We start from the raw sequence: 15,564 nt of genomic DNA on the forward strand, positions 1-15,564 counted from the left end.
GCCATGGCATGCAAAGCAGCCAGCCAAGCAGGCCCCACTGCTGATCAGCAGCACATTTTATACTAACACAGATGAAAGAGGCTTCTTGCCCAATAGTGGCATCAGTGTTACATAAGATAAAAGTGGACCTGGGCAGTGGGTACAGTAAAACTGCTGCGTCATCGCCTTTGCACATGCGTATGGCAAATGAGCCTTTTAACATCCAGCATACTCTGGTCAGGATCCCGACAGTTATTTAGCTAATCCACCTATTTTCTAACTTTTTGGACCCAGAGCCTGTTAAGATATTCATTAAAATTGCAGATTGTTGCAAATAATTTATATTTATTGTGGATTTATTTATTCAAATTTATTTAATGATGCTTTCAAGAAAAAACGTTATAAAGAGGAGAAAATTTCTTAAATAACTAGTAAAGGGATCCAGCATTATTTGGTACTTGAGGTGTCTTGATAACTATAATTATGTCTTAAATTTGGCTCAAGTTTTCTGGTAGCAGAGGAAACAGAGAAGATGTGGGAGTTATGAAGCATTGAGTGTCTGCCAAAGAAAACACTTAAATTTGTCAATAGAGAAACTTTTTTCATAAACTAAGTTCAAGCATGAATTTATTGTATGAGTCATTTAAAAAGAGATGCTTTGATTTGCAAAAGATATATAAATGCTGTGATAATGGACAGCTCTTGAATGAGCATCTATTAAAGCCTGGGGGCATAATATTGCATCATAAGGATAGTCTTATGGAAGAGCAGACAGCACACTGGACCTGGATCTGAGTTTGAATTCTGTTTCTACGACTTTGGGTGACTGTTTCAGCTTACTGCTCTCTCTGAGCAACAGGTTCTTCTTTATCTCTCAAGATTAACACCTGCTCGTGGGTCTTTTTTGTGGAAATAAATAAATTAACATATATGACAGTGCATAAATGTGCCTGGCTCAAACTAGAAGGCAAGCAAATGTTTCTTCAATTTTAATCTGTGAAGAAGAGGAAGATATGAAAACATATTCATGGATCAACTATACATTTTTTATATGGCATTTACATTTATTTTTGTATTTTACATATATAATGTTCCTTCTCTCCCGAATCTTATTTTCATCATAGAGAGAGAAAATGAGGCTCTCGGATCCTAGCTTGACCTCGGTCCTTAGAGAATGATAATCTCTCAGAAAAGAAATAAGTAAATAAAATGAAGCAACAGTGATTCCCTTGTGCTGATGGCTCTTGTAAGGATGTTCCATAGGGGGCTGAGGCCTCTCTGCCCCTCAGGCGGGAGGCGAGGAGGTTCACAGCTTGAGAGGTAACAGACCAGACCATTTCCCCTGGGACTCCAACAGGGGACTGACAACTGTCCAGATCAGCCCACAGCGGCGGAAATTGCTACACTTTCACTGGCACACAAGCGAATGCTGTTGCTCAAGGAGCACCAGAAGCTCCTTCTGAGGCCCCGGGGTAAATATACCCGTGTGGGGGCAACAGCATCTAACAGCTCCTCAGGAAAACTGAGTGTCCTTACAGATATTCAGTATTGGTCCCTCAAAGGTCTGATTTTCAACTTAAAATATTTAATAAATGAATTAAAGACTTGTCACTCTTGAAACCCCAAATTGAAGCTTGAAATATATTTCAAAATGCAGGGGGGAAAACCCACAAAGTCATAAAAAAAGGTGAAAAGGCTTGAAGGGCAAATCAAATAGAAATAGCTCAGACATAATGAGAATTACAGAATAAGATAAAGGAATATGTGGAAGAGAGAGCATCATCTAGAAGAAGGAGAAAAAGGAGGAGGAGAAGAGGGCACAGGAGAAATTTTACCCGAGTCAAAGAATGACTTGAATCTACACATTAAAAGGGCTTGCTGAGCCCTGACCAGTTTGGCTCAGTGGATAGAGCGTTGGCCTGCAGACTGAAGGGTCCCGGGTTCGATTCCGGTCAAGGGAATGTACCTTGGTTGCGGGCACATCCCCAGTGGTAGGTGTGCAGGAGGCAGCTGATCGATGTTTCTCTCTCATCAATGTTTCGAACTCTCTATCCCTCTCCCTTCCTCTCTGTAAAAAAAATCAATAAAATATATTTAAAAAAAGGTGGGGGGGGGGGGAGCTTGCTGAGATCCGAAGGAACCAGAAAACATCAAAATGACACATGCTTAGGCATGTCTTGGTAAAATTAATGAATTCTAAGAATAAGAGGAAAACTTAACAAGTTTGCAATAACAATAAGGAAAAGCAGGTTTGTATCAGTCTTCATAGTAGTAGTAGTAAAAGCTAGACACAGTGGGGGGAAAAAAACCTACAGACTGATGAGAAGAGAGAACGCCAGTCTAGGAATCCCATATCTGAGCATGGTTAGGATGAAATATCATTGAAGACACCCAAATTCAAAGACTAGGCCATGCTACTACCCTGTCTGGGAAATTAGATGTAATAAATGAATCGGAATAGAAACTTTAAGAAAGGAGAAGTGTAAAAGGAGAGACGTTGGATATAAGCCAGTAGTTGTGCAACTTGCGGAGTTAAATCTAAATAGATAGCAACAGAGTGATTGGAAATACGTAAAAGGAATGCTAACGAATGGTCGTTTACACAAAAGGGAACACTGCAATCTGGACAATTCTGTGTATGATGGGGAGAACAATGGCCTTCAAAAGATGCCCATGTCCTAGTTCCTGTTACCTGGCAGAAGGAATCTTGCAAAGGTGAGTAAGTCATGAACCTTGAGATGGAAAATGTATTCTAGATCATCTGGGTGGGCTCAATCTAAGCATACAAGCCCTTTCCGTAGGAATTTTCCCAGGTATGGTCAGCGGGAAGTTTGACCACAGAAGAACGGTCAGAAATACGCAGTGTGGCTGGTTGCGAAGGAATAAATAGCCACAAGCCAAGGAATGGGGGAGTCCTTTAGAAACTGAAAGGCAAGAAACAGATTCTTCCCTGGAGTCTGCAGAAAGGAACACAGCCCTGCTGGCACCTCGATTTTGGGCCACTGAAATGCATGTCGGATTCCAAAGGAAAAGAACTGTCAGATAGTTATGTGTTGTTTGAAGCCACTAAGTTTGTGGCAACTTGTTCCAGCAGCCATAGGAATCTACAGTGCTGTCCACTCAAGGCGATGGCACTTGAAAGGAGGCCACGCTGTTCCTGATGACTCTAGATGGGACAAGCCTGATAGATTCTATTTAAAGACGGGAATGGTCACTTGGGTTAAAAAACACACCTCGGAATATACTACTTGTAGGAAATGACCTTAAAACAAAGTGATAAAGATTACAAATAAAAGGATAGAAGGAAAGTTACCCTGGCAACATCAACATTAGGTAAGGGAGGCTTTACGGCTAAAAGATCTAAACAGATGCAGTGTGCGGTGGCCCACGGACCAGTTTTAAAGTAGGAAGCGTGCAGGGCCCTGGAGGGTATTTGAAGGAGTAGTCCTCTGCCAGCTGCGTTCAGGAGATGAAAGGCAAAGTCAGGAGAACAGGAGGCTATTGGAATACGTTCAAGATATTATGGTGATTTGAACCAGAATAGCTATGGAGGAGGTGACAAGAAATAATTGAATTTTTGATATATTTTTAAAATCAGGCTGAGGGATTTTTGCTGACAAATTAAATTTGCCATGTGAGAGCAGGAGAGAGGTCAAGGATGACTCCAAAGACGTAGCCCTAGCAAGTGAGGTACTAGAGTCTCAGTTCAGGGAAAATGCCCAAGGTTGAGATTTAAATTTAACATGCACGATGGCGCGCTGATACCTCATGCCGTGACATGAAGTGCGCTCACCAAGTGAGGGTAAAGAGGCCGCGATGCCCTAGCACTGAGCCCGGTGTAAATTCCAGAGATGAGGTGGAACCAGGAAAGGGACCTGAGTGTCAGTGTCCAGTCAGGTATGATAATCAAGAGAGCAGTGTCCCAGGAGCCAAATCATGACCGTTTTTTCAAGGAGAGATTGATCTGTGTGTGCCTGTTAGAAATGCAGAATCTCAGGCCAGACCCACAGAATCAAAATGTAAAGTTTCATGTAATTCCCAGGTGGCTCCCACTGCACACTAACCAGAAGCACTCTCCTGTGAGTTCTGCCTCTCCTGCGCCATCCCCATCCTTTGCCCGATTTCTTGCCATGCTCCCTCGTGCTCCTGCCCTACAGCCACTACATCTTCGCTCAGGGCTGTTCCCAGAATGCACCAGTCATGCTCCCTCTTCGGGCCTTTGCATTAGATGTTCCTTCTGTCGGAAATGTGCTTCCTCCGGATATCTGCAGGGCTCTTTATTCAGGATTCTGCTCAGAGTCACGCTCTCAGACAGGCCTTTGTCGATTACCTTCTCTAACACAGCAACCCTATTCCCGAACTCCATCTCCCCTTACCCAGCTTTATATTGCACAGCTGATAAATTATACATTTATTTTTTCATGTCTTTCCATATTAGAATGTAAGACTCATAAAAGCAGGGACTTAATTTTGTCTGCTAAAGGAGTGCCTGTTCTAGCCAGCCATCAATAAAATATTTGCTGAATGAATGAATGAATGAATGCACATAAACCTTAGCCATACCTAATTCATTGCCACTCCCTAGACCAGTGATGGTGAACCTATGACACGCGAACTCAGGTTTTTGGTTGATTTTTCTTTGTTAAATGACATTTAAATATATAAAATAAATATCAAAAATATAAGTCTTTGTTTTACTATGGTTGCAAATATCAAAAAATTTCTATATGTGACACACGACACCAAAGTAAAGTTAGGGTTTTTCAAAATGCTGACACGCCGAGCTCAAAAGTTCGCCATCACTGCCCTAGACACACTTTATCTGTGCTCCTTCCTCTGTCTGCTTCTGTTGCAATGCCATCCAGACTCAAACCTCCACTCAAACAGTGTCTTTCAGGAGGCTTTTTCTAACTTCTCTAAGTGAAAATACTCCCTCTTTTCTCTATTTCCATTTAACTTTCTATCATTCTTACAGAAGCATCTACCACATCCTGCCTCATGCTTTGTGGATTCAAATTATCAAACATCTTTCTTTATCAACTTTATTGAGGTATAATTTATATATACTAGCAGTACATTACCCACACTGTAAGCTTACTACTTAATGTACTACTACAGTGTGGGTAATGGAGTACTACTGGTACACCTAGTGGTACATTACCCACACTGTAAGCTTACAGTTATGTATACTCCATCTATCCACTAGCCACTCAGATACAGGCTATGTTCATCACCACAAAGATTTCTGTCATGTCCTTTGCTGTCAGACCTCCTTGCCCCACAAATTCCTGCATCAAGCAATGACTAATCTGGTTGCCATCTCTAGAGCTTACTTTGCCAATTTTAGGGCTAGAATAAGTCATCTAGTACAAACTATTTTTAAAAATATGTTTTTATTGATTTTAGCGAGGAAGGGAGAGGAAGAGAGAGAGAAATCGAACGGCTGCAGGCGACCAAGCCCGCAACCTGGGCATGCACCCTGAATGGGGAATTGAACCAGTGATCTTCTGGTGCATGGGACCAGTTCTCAACCAGCTGAGCCGAAGCAGCCAGGGCTAGTACAAACTCTTTTGAGCTTGGTTTATTTCATTCAGCATAATGTTCAAAATCCATCCATGTTGTTTTGTGTATTGGTAGCTTCTTCTTTTTATTGCTGGGTAGTATTCCATCATGTTAATACACTACAGTTTGTTTATCCATTCGCCTGGTGAGAGGCCACTTGGTTGTTCCCAGTTTGGACTCTCCTGAATACAGCTGCAATGAACGGTTATGTACATGCCTTTGCAGACATATACTTTTATTTACTCTGTGTAAATACCTAAGAGTAGAAGAGGTGGGTTTCATGATAAGTATTATGTATTTTTATAGAACTTGATAACATGTTTTTGAAAATAGTTATATAATTTGCACTCCCAACAGCAATGTATGAGAGTTTAGGTTTTTCCCCTGATGACTAATGATGTTGAGACTCTTCATGTGCCTGTTGCCATTTCGATATCTTCTTTTGTAAGTCTTTCTTCAAGTCTTTGTCTTTTTATTAAGTTTTAAGAGTCCTTTACACATTTTTATATTCATCTAAAATTATTTTTATGTATTTATTTATTTTGGGTACAAGTCATTTTTTAGAAATTATACATGTTTTCTCCCTCTGTTGCTTGCCTTCAAAGTTATATTTTAAAAAGCAGAGATGTTTAATTTTTCTCTTAGTACTTATTATGGTCTAAAAAAATCTTTGCTTAATGCAATGTCACCATTTTAAAGTCAAGAATTAGCTCTGATGCAAGGCATTCTTCACAGGTGTTCAGGAGTGATGTTTATGTGATTGTTGAATCCATGATTATTGGGGCTGGAGGAACGTGGGTCTAATGCAGCTAACTGTCACCCCAGTTGCTTAGTTGACGAATAAGCATATAGGTAGGTGGCTCACAGCATATGGGATACCATGAAAATGGGATTGCATCCATTGTAACGACCCACTTAACTCTGATCTTAGCAGCTCCTGTTCTGCAGGCACCAAAGAGGCATCAATTCAGTGTCGGCCACATAGTGCAAGTAACAGAAGCCAGACCTGTTCTAAGAAATAAATAGATTTATAGGAAGGGCACTGAGTAGACTTACAAGCTTTGGAGGAATCTGCAAAGTTGTCTTGGAAACGGGCAGGGACCAAGTGGGCTGGGAGGCTGAAAGGCCGGAGATTCTGGTGTGATGCCTCCTACTGGTGCTCAATGGCACTGCCTACATCGTCGGTGCTGAGTACCTCCTTCAAGCATCTCCATTGGTGTTGTCCACCAGCCAGAGTGAATTTTAACTCTTTTTGCATTATTTGTTCATGACTCAATATTTTGTACAGAAATATCAATTCATTAACATAGGCTTATTTATTCTATTTTTATGTATCAAGCAGAGTTCTAAATGGGGATATACTAATAAAAATATAAAAATGCTTTCCCTTTTGAAGCTTATAGCATTATAAAGCTTATGGTACATGCAGACAATACCAATAAATATGATAAATAAATGAAATATGTAATATGATGATGTGTCTTTTATTTGTTTTTCTGAAAGTAAGTAGATGGTGCATCTCCCCATTTTTGCTTCTGTAATAAGCAAAGTGGGCACTTCATCACATATATGCAAATGAGGCATTCCTCCAATGTGGGGAGACAATTGGATGTTGAAGAGGCAAAAAAAGAGAGAAAAATCTGCCCAGCCAGGGCTCAATACCCAATAGGAGGCAGCCAATCAATGATTCTCATCACTGATGTTTGTATCTCTTTCTCCCTCTCTCTTTATCTCTCTGAAATCAATAAAAAATCTTGAAATAAAAAGAAAGATCAATCTTATAATATGGGTGTTGTTTAATTTAAAGCATGAATGAATATTTCTTATTATTTTATATTTACTCAATAACACTTATTGACCTACTAAATAACATTTATTCAAGACTATACAAGTCAGTTTCACATATATTATTTCATTTTATCCTCATAACAATCATATAATCCCTAAATTACTATCCTTATTTTTTTGAGATAAGACAACTGGAAGTTCATAGTGGTTATTTCAATTATATGAGGTTGAAAAACAGGATTCATTCCCAAGTCCTTTCATGCTATATCCTGTGTTTCTTTCACTGTGCATTTCTTCCTGTTAATAGAGATATTTGTTTACTGAAACCTCAAACGATGGGAAGTCTATTGCGTGTTCATCTAACTTCTGGTCCCCACCCTTATGTGTGACAAATTCCACAAATACCCTTTATCCACAAAAGAAGCCTTAAAGATTTTACCTATTTCAAAATAATAGCTGGCCTCTACTGCAGCTCAGGGCAGATTATTTCCACTTCTGGGGATATGAAATCGTAGGAAGAGAAGCAATTATTGCATCTTGCACTGACTGATGAAGTGCTTCTTATTTATATCAAGTCAGATAATAAAATTCATAAAACTACATAAAAAACGACCGGCAAGTAGGAAAGTGTTTCTACTGACCTCAAAAACACTCAGAGAGTCACTGATCTGGGGGTCGCAAGAAGGACCATTATTGTTGCTTGTTTTCTTCCATTAAGTGTTTATACTTGGCAGTCTATTTGGCAATAAGCTCAAGGTTATGCTGTCAGTGCAAGATCATTAGCTTTACAATTTTTCAAAAAGCATTTGCCTTAGCAAATGTTCATCCCAACTTCAGTGAACGTGTTTATGTGCAGGTGTAAATCCTGTTGCTGAAGATCTGCTTGCTAATTACGCCAGCCGCTGTTCTTTATTTCTCTGTGCATGAATTGGGCAGCAGAAATTCATCAGACAACTTCTCTTCCTGAACGACATTAGCTGAAGTTTTCAGCCTAAGCTTGGGTGGTTGTGCCTTGGTAAGCAATTTCCTCCTGTTAGCTCTTCAGGGCAAGGTCTCAACAGCTGTCCCCTTTATCCCAGTGTCATTAAGGCAAGTAGGAAAGTGACAAATGTCTAGTTATTTTTGGTTAAAGTGATGTCAGAAAATGTTTGGGCTTAGGAATATCTTGTTTTCTCAGAATGCCCTTTGAAAAGAAAAGGGGTGTGATTTGCCAGTGGTGGCAGAGGGTGGAAGGTTTGGCAGAGTCACATGAGTCATAGAAGAGCAACTAGATATATGGTAGGTACTGTGCCCAGGGCTTGATCTGCAACGATGATGCTGTCCCGACTTTTAAGAAAACCAAGACCTCTGTCTAGAAGAGACAAAGCCATGTAAAGAAATAATTGCAATAGTGTATTATCCTATATAATAAAAGCCTAATATGCAAATCGACCAAATGGCAGAACGATCGGTTGGTGGGGGGTGGGGCTGACGAGCAGGTGACACCAGGCCAGCCAAGGCAGGTGCCAGCAAGCAGAGGGTGGGGACAGCAATTCAGGGGGTGGCGGCAGAAGGGCGATGGGGGGGGTGCAGGGCCAGAGCTGCCCCCCTGGTGGTCAATGCACTCCCACAGGGGAGCTCCTCTCAGCCACAAGCAGAGCTGATGGCTGGTGAGCTCAACAACGGTGGCCTCTCCCGCCTCCACAGTAGCACTAAGGATGCCTGACTGTGGCTTAAGCCTGCTCCCTGCAGGAAGCGGGCCTAAGCCATCAGTCGGACATCCTCCAAGGGCTCCCAAACTGCAAAAGGGCGCAGTCTGGGCTGAGGGGATACTCCCCACCTCCAAGTGCATGAATTTTCATTCACCAGGCCTCTAGTAATTCATATAAGAGAATTACACTTTCCCATTGAGGCAAAAGAAATGGCTTCTTTTTTTTAAAATATATTTTTACTGATTTCAGAGAGGAAGGGAGATATAGAAACATCAATGATGAGAGAGAATCATTGATTTGCTACCTCCTGCATGCCCCACACTAGGGATTGAGCCCGCAAGCCGAGGATGTTCCCTTGACTGGATTCAAACCTGGGACCCTTCAGTCCACAGGCCAACGCTCTATCCACTGAGCCAAACTGGCTAGGGCAAAATGGCTTCTTTTATGAAGCAGATTGATAAGGTGTATTAGTTAGGGTTCTTCTGAGAACCAATAGGAAGGTAGGTAGATAGATAGATAGACACATAGATACATAGATGTAGACTCACATCATGAGTGACTGGATAAAGAAATCCCATGATTTGCATTCTTCAAGCTAAAAAAAACAGGAAAGCTGGTGGTATAAGCCCTGGTCTGAGTTCAAGGATCCAAGAAGCAGGAGTGCCAGTGTTTGAGGGCAGGCGATGGACTATCCAAGTTTAATCGGAGAGCAAATTTCACCCTTCCTCAGCTTTTCTGTTCTATTCTGTTCCCCAATTGGATGATGCCCACTGACATTGTTGAAGGTGATCTTCTTTACTCAGCCTATCAATTCAAATGTGAATCTCTTTCATAAACATTCTCCCAGACACAGCAGAAATAATGTCTTAACAGCTATCAGGGCATTGCATAGTCCAGTCAGGTTAAGACATAAAATTAACTATCACATAAGGTTTCATATAGCAAGTGAGATTTTTGTTGGTCTTACAGGTAACTTAGAGTTCAACAGATTTGGTTTTAAAATTGACTTTGCATTTCCCATTTTCAGTGTTAAACTTGAATAAGGCAGGCACACATATATTACTTCTATTTATCATTCGTTCCTGTAGTAACTCTTGAAATATAGTTTGCATTTTTATGGATCACAAAATTCCATATATAATATATTATATATCTATCTATAATAATCTATCTACCTATAATAACAAAAGCACAATATGCAAATCAACCAAACAGTCGAACAGTGGAACGACCATCCAGACAACTATGCTATGACATCCACTGGCACCAGATCAGCCAAAGTGGGTGTGATGTGATTGGTGGGGGGCCCCACCATCGCCCCATGATCACCCTGCAGAGGAAGGCCAAGGCCACTGGCCAGGGGGGAGATCAATTGGGAGCTCCGAGATTGCCCAAAGAGGGAGGCCCAGGCTACCTGGCCAGTGGCTCTGTGGTGGGTGGGTGGGGCCTCCTTCTGTGGGGCGATTGATTGTGTGGCTCCCGGACTGTGAGAGGGCACAGGACAGGCCGAGGAACACCACCCCGCTGCCCCGCTGTGCACAGATTCTTTACCCTGGGCCTCTAGTATATATAAAACCCTAATATGCAAATAGATTGAACGGCGGAACAACTGAAAAACCAAGCAACCAGTTGCTATGATGTGCGCTGACCACCAGGGGGCATGCGAGGAACATGGCGGGCATCGGTTGCGGAGGGATGGTAGAGCAGGTGAGTGGGGGCACCAGACCAATGCGGGCTTCGGTCACTGTCATCAGGGCAAGCCTCTGCTGGATACTGAAAATTCTTTGCTCCCACGTACTGTGGTCCCGCTGGGCATTCGCACCTGCTGCTGGCGCATGGCACCAGAGCTGATCACTCTGTGCTGTCAGCAGGTGCGAGCCTGGGAGGGGCAGGCAGGAGTGTGGAGGATGGGACAATTGGGGCTAGGCACCGGTAACAGGTGCGAGTGGCTCTGGTGTTGGCAGCGGTGCGAGTGGGGGCTGGCACCGGCAGCAGGTACGAGCGCCCAGTGGGACCACGGCAGTGGGAGCAAAGAATGTTTGGTAACCACTAGAGGCTTGCCCCGATGACAGCGACTGGTGCCCCACCTTGGTCTGGTGCCCCCATTCACCTGCTGCACCATCCTGCCCCTAAAGCCCACCATGTTCCACACTCTGATGCCTGCTGCTGAGCTTTCACTTATTCAACAAATATTTATTGAATGCCTCTCCAAGCTGTTACTGTTCTAGGCAGTTGGACTAAATCTTTCAATAAACCAGATAAAATCTTTGCTCTCATGGAACTTATAGTCCAGCTAGAGGAGACAGACAGTAAACAAAACATAGGGGCATGTAAATGGTATAATACACTAGAAGATGACAGGTGATTGGAAAGATGCATGAAGTAGAGCAGGATAAGGAGTATCAAGAGTATAGCAAGTGGGGACAGTTTAAATAGGAAACTCAAGTTTGCTCTCACCAAGAAGGTGGCATCTGAGCAAAGACTTGAAGGTGACAAGACTTGGCCATGTGGGTGCCTGGAGAAAGGGAATTCCAAACAGAGGGATCAGCTCATGCAACTGTCCTAAGACACTTACATACATGTGAGGTGTGTTTGAGCGAAAGCAAGGAGGCCAGTGACTGGAGTGGAGTAAGCAAAGGGGGATGGAGGGGAGAGGGAGGTAACAGCATAATGTGCAAGGCACAGAAAAAAGGACATTATAGAATCATCTCATTTAGTCCCCACAACAACTCTATGAGCCAGGCACAATTACACGCACTTTGCAATGACAATGGGGTTCAGAATTGTAAAGAGTGATTGAAAATTTTGTTAACCACGAATTCCATTTATCCCAAAGACTGCAGAACATAATGGTTAGAAATACCACCTCTGGGGCCTGACTCTCACAGTTTGAGTCCTGATTCTATTAATGACAAGCTGAATGATACTGGACAAGTTATTTGAACTTTCTGTGCTTCAGTTTTTGCATCTGTAAAAAAGGAATGATTAGAATACTGTCTCATAGTGTTTTATGAGAAGTAAATCTGTTAATTAATGTGAAGTACTTATAGTGTCCGGCACATAGTAATTACTTTAAAAGTCTTAGTTCTTTTATTGAATTCCATTTTAAGTTGTGGATTAGCAACTTCCGTATTTCTCCCCTTCCAGCAAATGTGCATTGAGGACCTGCTACCTTCTGGGTGTTGATGATACAGAAATGAATGAGAGCAAATTACTATGCGGTTCTCTCAGCCCAGAAGGGCAGATCTAACCAGGACAGATACTATCCAAGGTGGAAGATAAAATGATGAACGTAAGCAAGCCATTTAGACTCACCTTGTTGATAACGTGGGCCTTTGAAAGCAGGGGAAGGAGGTGGTGGAATGAGGAATAAGGTTAGACTCATGAATATATTAGTGTGACAGCAATGTGGAGGGTGGTAAGAGATATGGCGAGATGAGGGGAGGGGGTGAATGACACAGTTAACCAGGATGTGGTGGAAGAAACGCCCTGGAGAAACTATAAGTATGAGGACTGATTGGATGAGTGACGTCAGAGAAAGCAAATAATCTAAGAGAGCTACATTTGTTAGCATAGGTAGCTAGTTAGGTATGAACAAAAGAGAAGAGAGCAAAACTGACTAAGCCTGAAAAAATCGGGAGGCTACACCTTCACAGACACCCCAGGGGACAGCCACATCTGGCACAGCCACATCCTCCGTCAAAGGGACATTAGTCCCTGAGCAGGCAGGAGAGACCGGCTTTCCAGTCTCCCCCAGCAACAAGTGTCCCCTTTCCCTGGATTACTCTGGGAGGGATAAGCAGTAAAGGGACATTTCCTTTACTGGGCTCAAGCACCCTAGAACCCAGCATGGCTCAGGCGGGAGGTCCTCCTGCTAATTCCAGGCCAGTAGAAGGCAGATGAGGAAGCAGAGCTTTGAGGCCCTCGCAGTAGTAGCCAAATGGCAACCACAAGGGGAGGAGTTTCGCCTGGGAAAATCTGGGAAAAGGATCAGACAGGATAAAGACCGGACCTCCCTCTCCTGGGGAAAACCCAGCAAACAGGTTGGACAGTTTGAAAGACATCCTGCTTGTTTCAAAAACCAAGAAACTATATGGCGGATTCACAAGGACCTCAGGGAAGTTGCTACAAAAGCCTGCCCACTCTCTACACCCCTGAGGGCATATTATTTCTTTTCACCCTAGTAAGTCCTGCCACTACACTTACACTTCTCCCACGCGTGTGTCCTTGAAATTCTTTGCTCGTGACTCCGCAAGGGCCCATTTTCTCCGGCATCACATTCGGGACTTGAGCATCTGGCTGAATTGTAGGGGCAGCCATCAGACAAGACATTGATGCAAACTGTTGTAAAGTCTGTTTGGCAGATCAGAAGACGTCAGCTTATTTGGTGAGTATGCGAACCTCTGATGGAGCAGAGGTAGGTATGGTCTCTGCTGTTTTTTCTCCCACAACCTTGCTACCAGATAGCATGTTACCCTGAAAACAAGTCTGAGGCCAAATTCTGTGCAATGCCCAAACACCATAGCAAGGAGACACAAAAATAGTGCCACATTCTGCACCAGGCACCTGGCCAGCACCTTGTAGGGGAAGTGATTTCAGTGCTTCCTGAGAGAAGGGGCAGCTAGTCTGGTTAGGTTACAAGGTCCTGTGTGGAGTAGGAGATGCAGAACCGGCAGCACATTAGCCTCAGGTAATTGCTGGATTCATTTTTCAGGTTTGTGCAACGGGGAGGGTGGGGGAGGGTTGAGACTGTAGAACAGTGGTTCTCAACCTTCCTAATGCCACGACCCTTTAATACAGTTCCTCATGTTGTGGTGAGCCCCAATTTCATTGTTACAAATTGAACATAATTAAAGCAGAGTGATTAATCACAAAAAAACAATATGTAATTATATATGTGTTTTCAGATTGTCTTAGGTGACCCTTGTGAAAGGGTCGTTCGACCCCAAAGGGGTCGCGACCCACAGGTTGAGAACCGCTGCTGTAGAACATTCCTAACTAGTCATCTTTCTTAAATACATTCATTTATTTAATAATTATGTTTTAAGTTTCAATATCCCTTAGGCTAACTACATATACTCTAAGGTCTTAGATTTTGATAAAAATAATTCAAATGTTTAGTAACCATCCTTAAAGCTTGTTTTCTGATGGGATACTTCAAATACTAACTAAACCCCCCCTAGGGCATAGATTAGAATTAACTTGTACAGTTATTTAAAACTTAAAAATACTTCAGACTGTTTACAAAGAAATATTTTAAAAGTAAATTAACAATGAATAGGAAGGTCTGTGGAAAAGTTTTAGACACAGGAAATATAAAATGCTTAGGAGGGTCAAGTGGCTATGTTTAGCAGGTATTTGCATATTTAAATCTAAATTTCAAGAGCGGTCCTGAACATGTAGAATTAGGCATCATCCATACAAAGGGTATAGATCAAACAGAGGCACAGGGTGAACCTCACACCTGTAGAATGGTGAATTTGTTCCCGTAATCGACACTGGGTAGAGTGCTTGATTTCTGTCCCTCAAGGGTAAGAGTCATACTGATCACACTAATTTTTATTTACTAATTTATTAATCCTCACAATAACCCTGTGAGGTAGGTATTAGTATTCCATGTATGTAGATGAGGAAACCAAGTCACAAATAGATTAAGTAACTTGTTCAACATCACATAAGAACAACAAGAAAGTGATATGGAGCGGGTGTCTTTCACCACTAAAACAAAAATTAAAGGCCTGTTAGCAATGGAGACAAGGTCAGTGAATAAATTGCAGGGCTTTTCTTTGTTTATTTTTAAAATAGAAAGTCAGGTTGCTCTCTACATCAAAGCCGTTGAAATTCAGTTTCTTTCTGGGAGGTCCACCCCCATCGCAGAATTTAATGAAGCTTCTGAAGTAAACAGTGTGGTAATTGAGGAGCCGCATTTGTAAGTGACGGGTGAAGGGAGGGGCGGGTAGGCTGTGACAGTCAGCAGAGACCAGGCTCTCAGGAAACGGTGACATGCGAGCCTCTCTTCATGAAGGGAATTAGATTTTATGCTCATCAGCAAGGTCAGACTCCCAGGAGGAACAATATTTGCATAATTCCCACCAGATTGTCCTTACTGACTGCATCTCTGGGAGGGCTGTGTGTCCTCTTCTCTTTGCCATTTGAGGTCTTGAACTGAATTTACAGGCCTCCTGGGGCCACCAGGTAGAGAGGAACAGCCCACACCAGCTGCAGCACTGGGTCACAGTCCTGAATTATTCATGTGGCCACTGGCAGCAAATTCAAGTGGTGTTTTCCCTGGAGACAGACACAGCAGCAGGGGCTGTGTAGTGCCCCTCCTCCTCCATGTGGCTCCACAGGGTGGGACCACTTTTGCCAAAACTGGGCTGGTGCCACTAAGGGTGAGACTGACTTCTCACAGGCACAAAAAGCCTTAATGTTAGACCTTTTGTGGTTCGTTCTGGATGATTTTATCCACCTGCATAGAGGCAGAGGCCGTGGAATATGGGATTATACCCAGAGAATACCAGCATTCAGGTATCAGATCCACTCT

The sequence above is a fragment of the Myotis nattereri genome (assembly GCF_964212035.1).
Source record: "Myotis nattereri genome assembly, chromosome: 2".
NCBI lineage: Eukaryota > Metazoa > Chordata > Mammalia > Chiroptera > Vespertilionidae > Myotis > Myotis nattereri.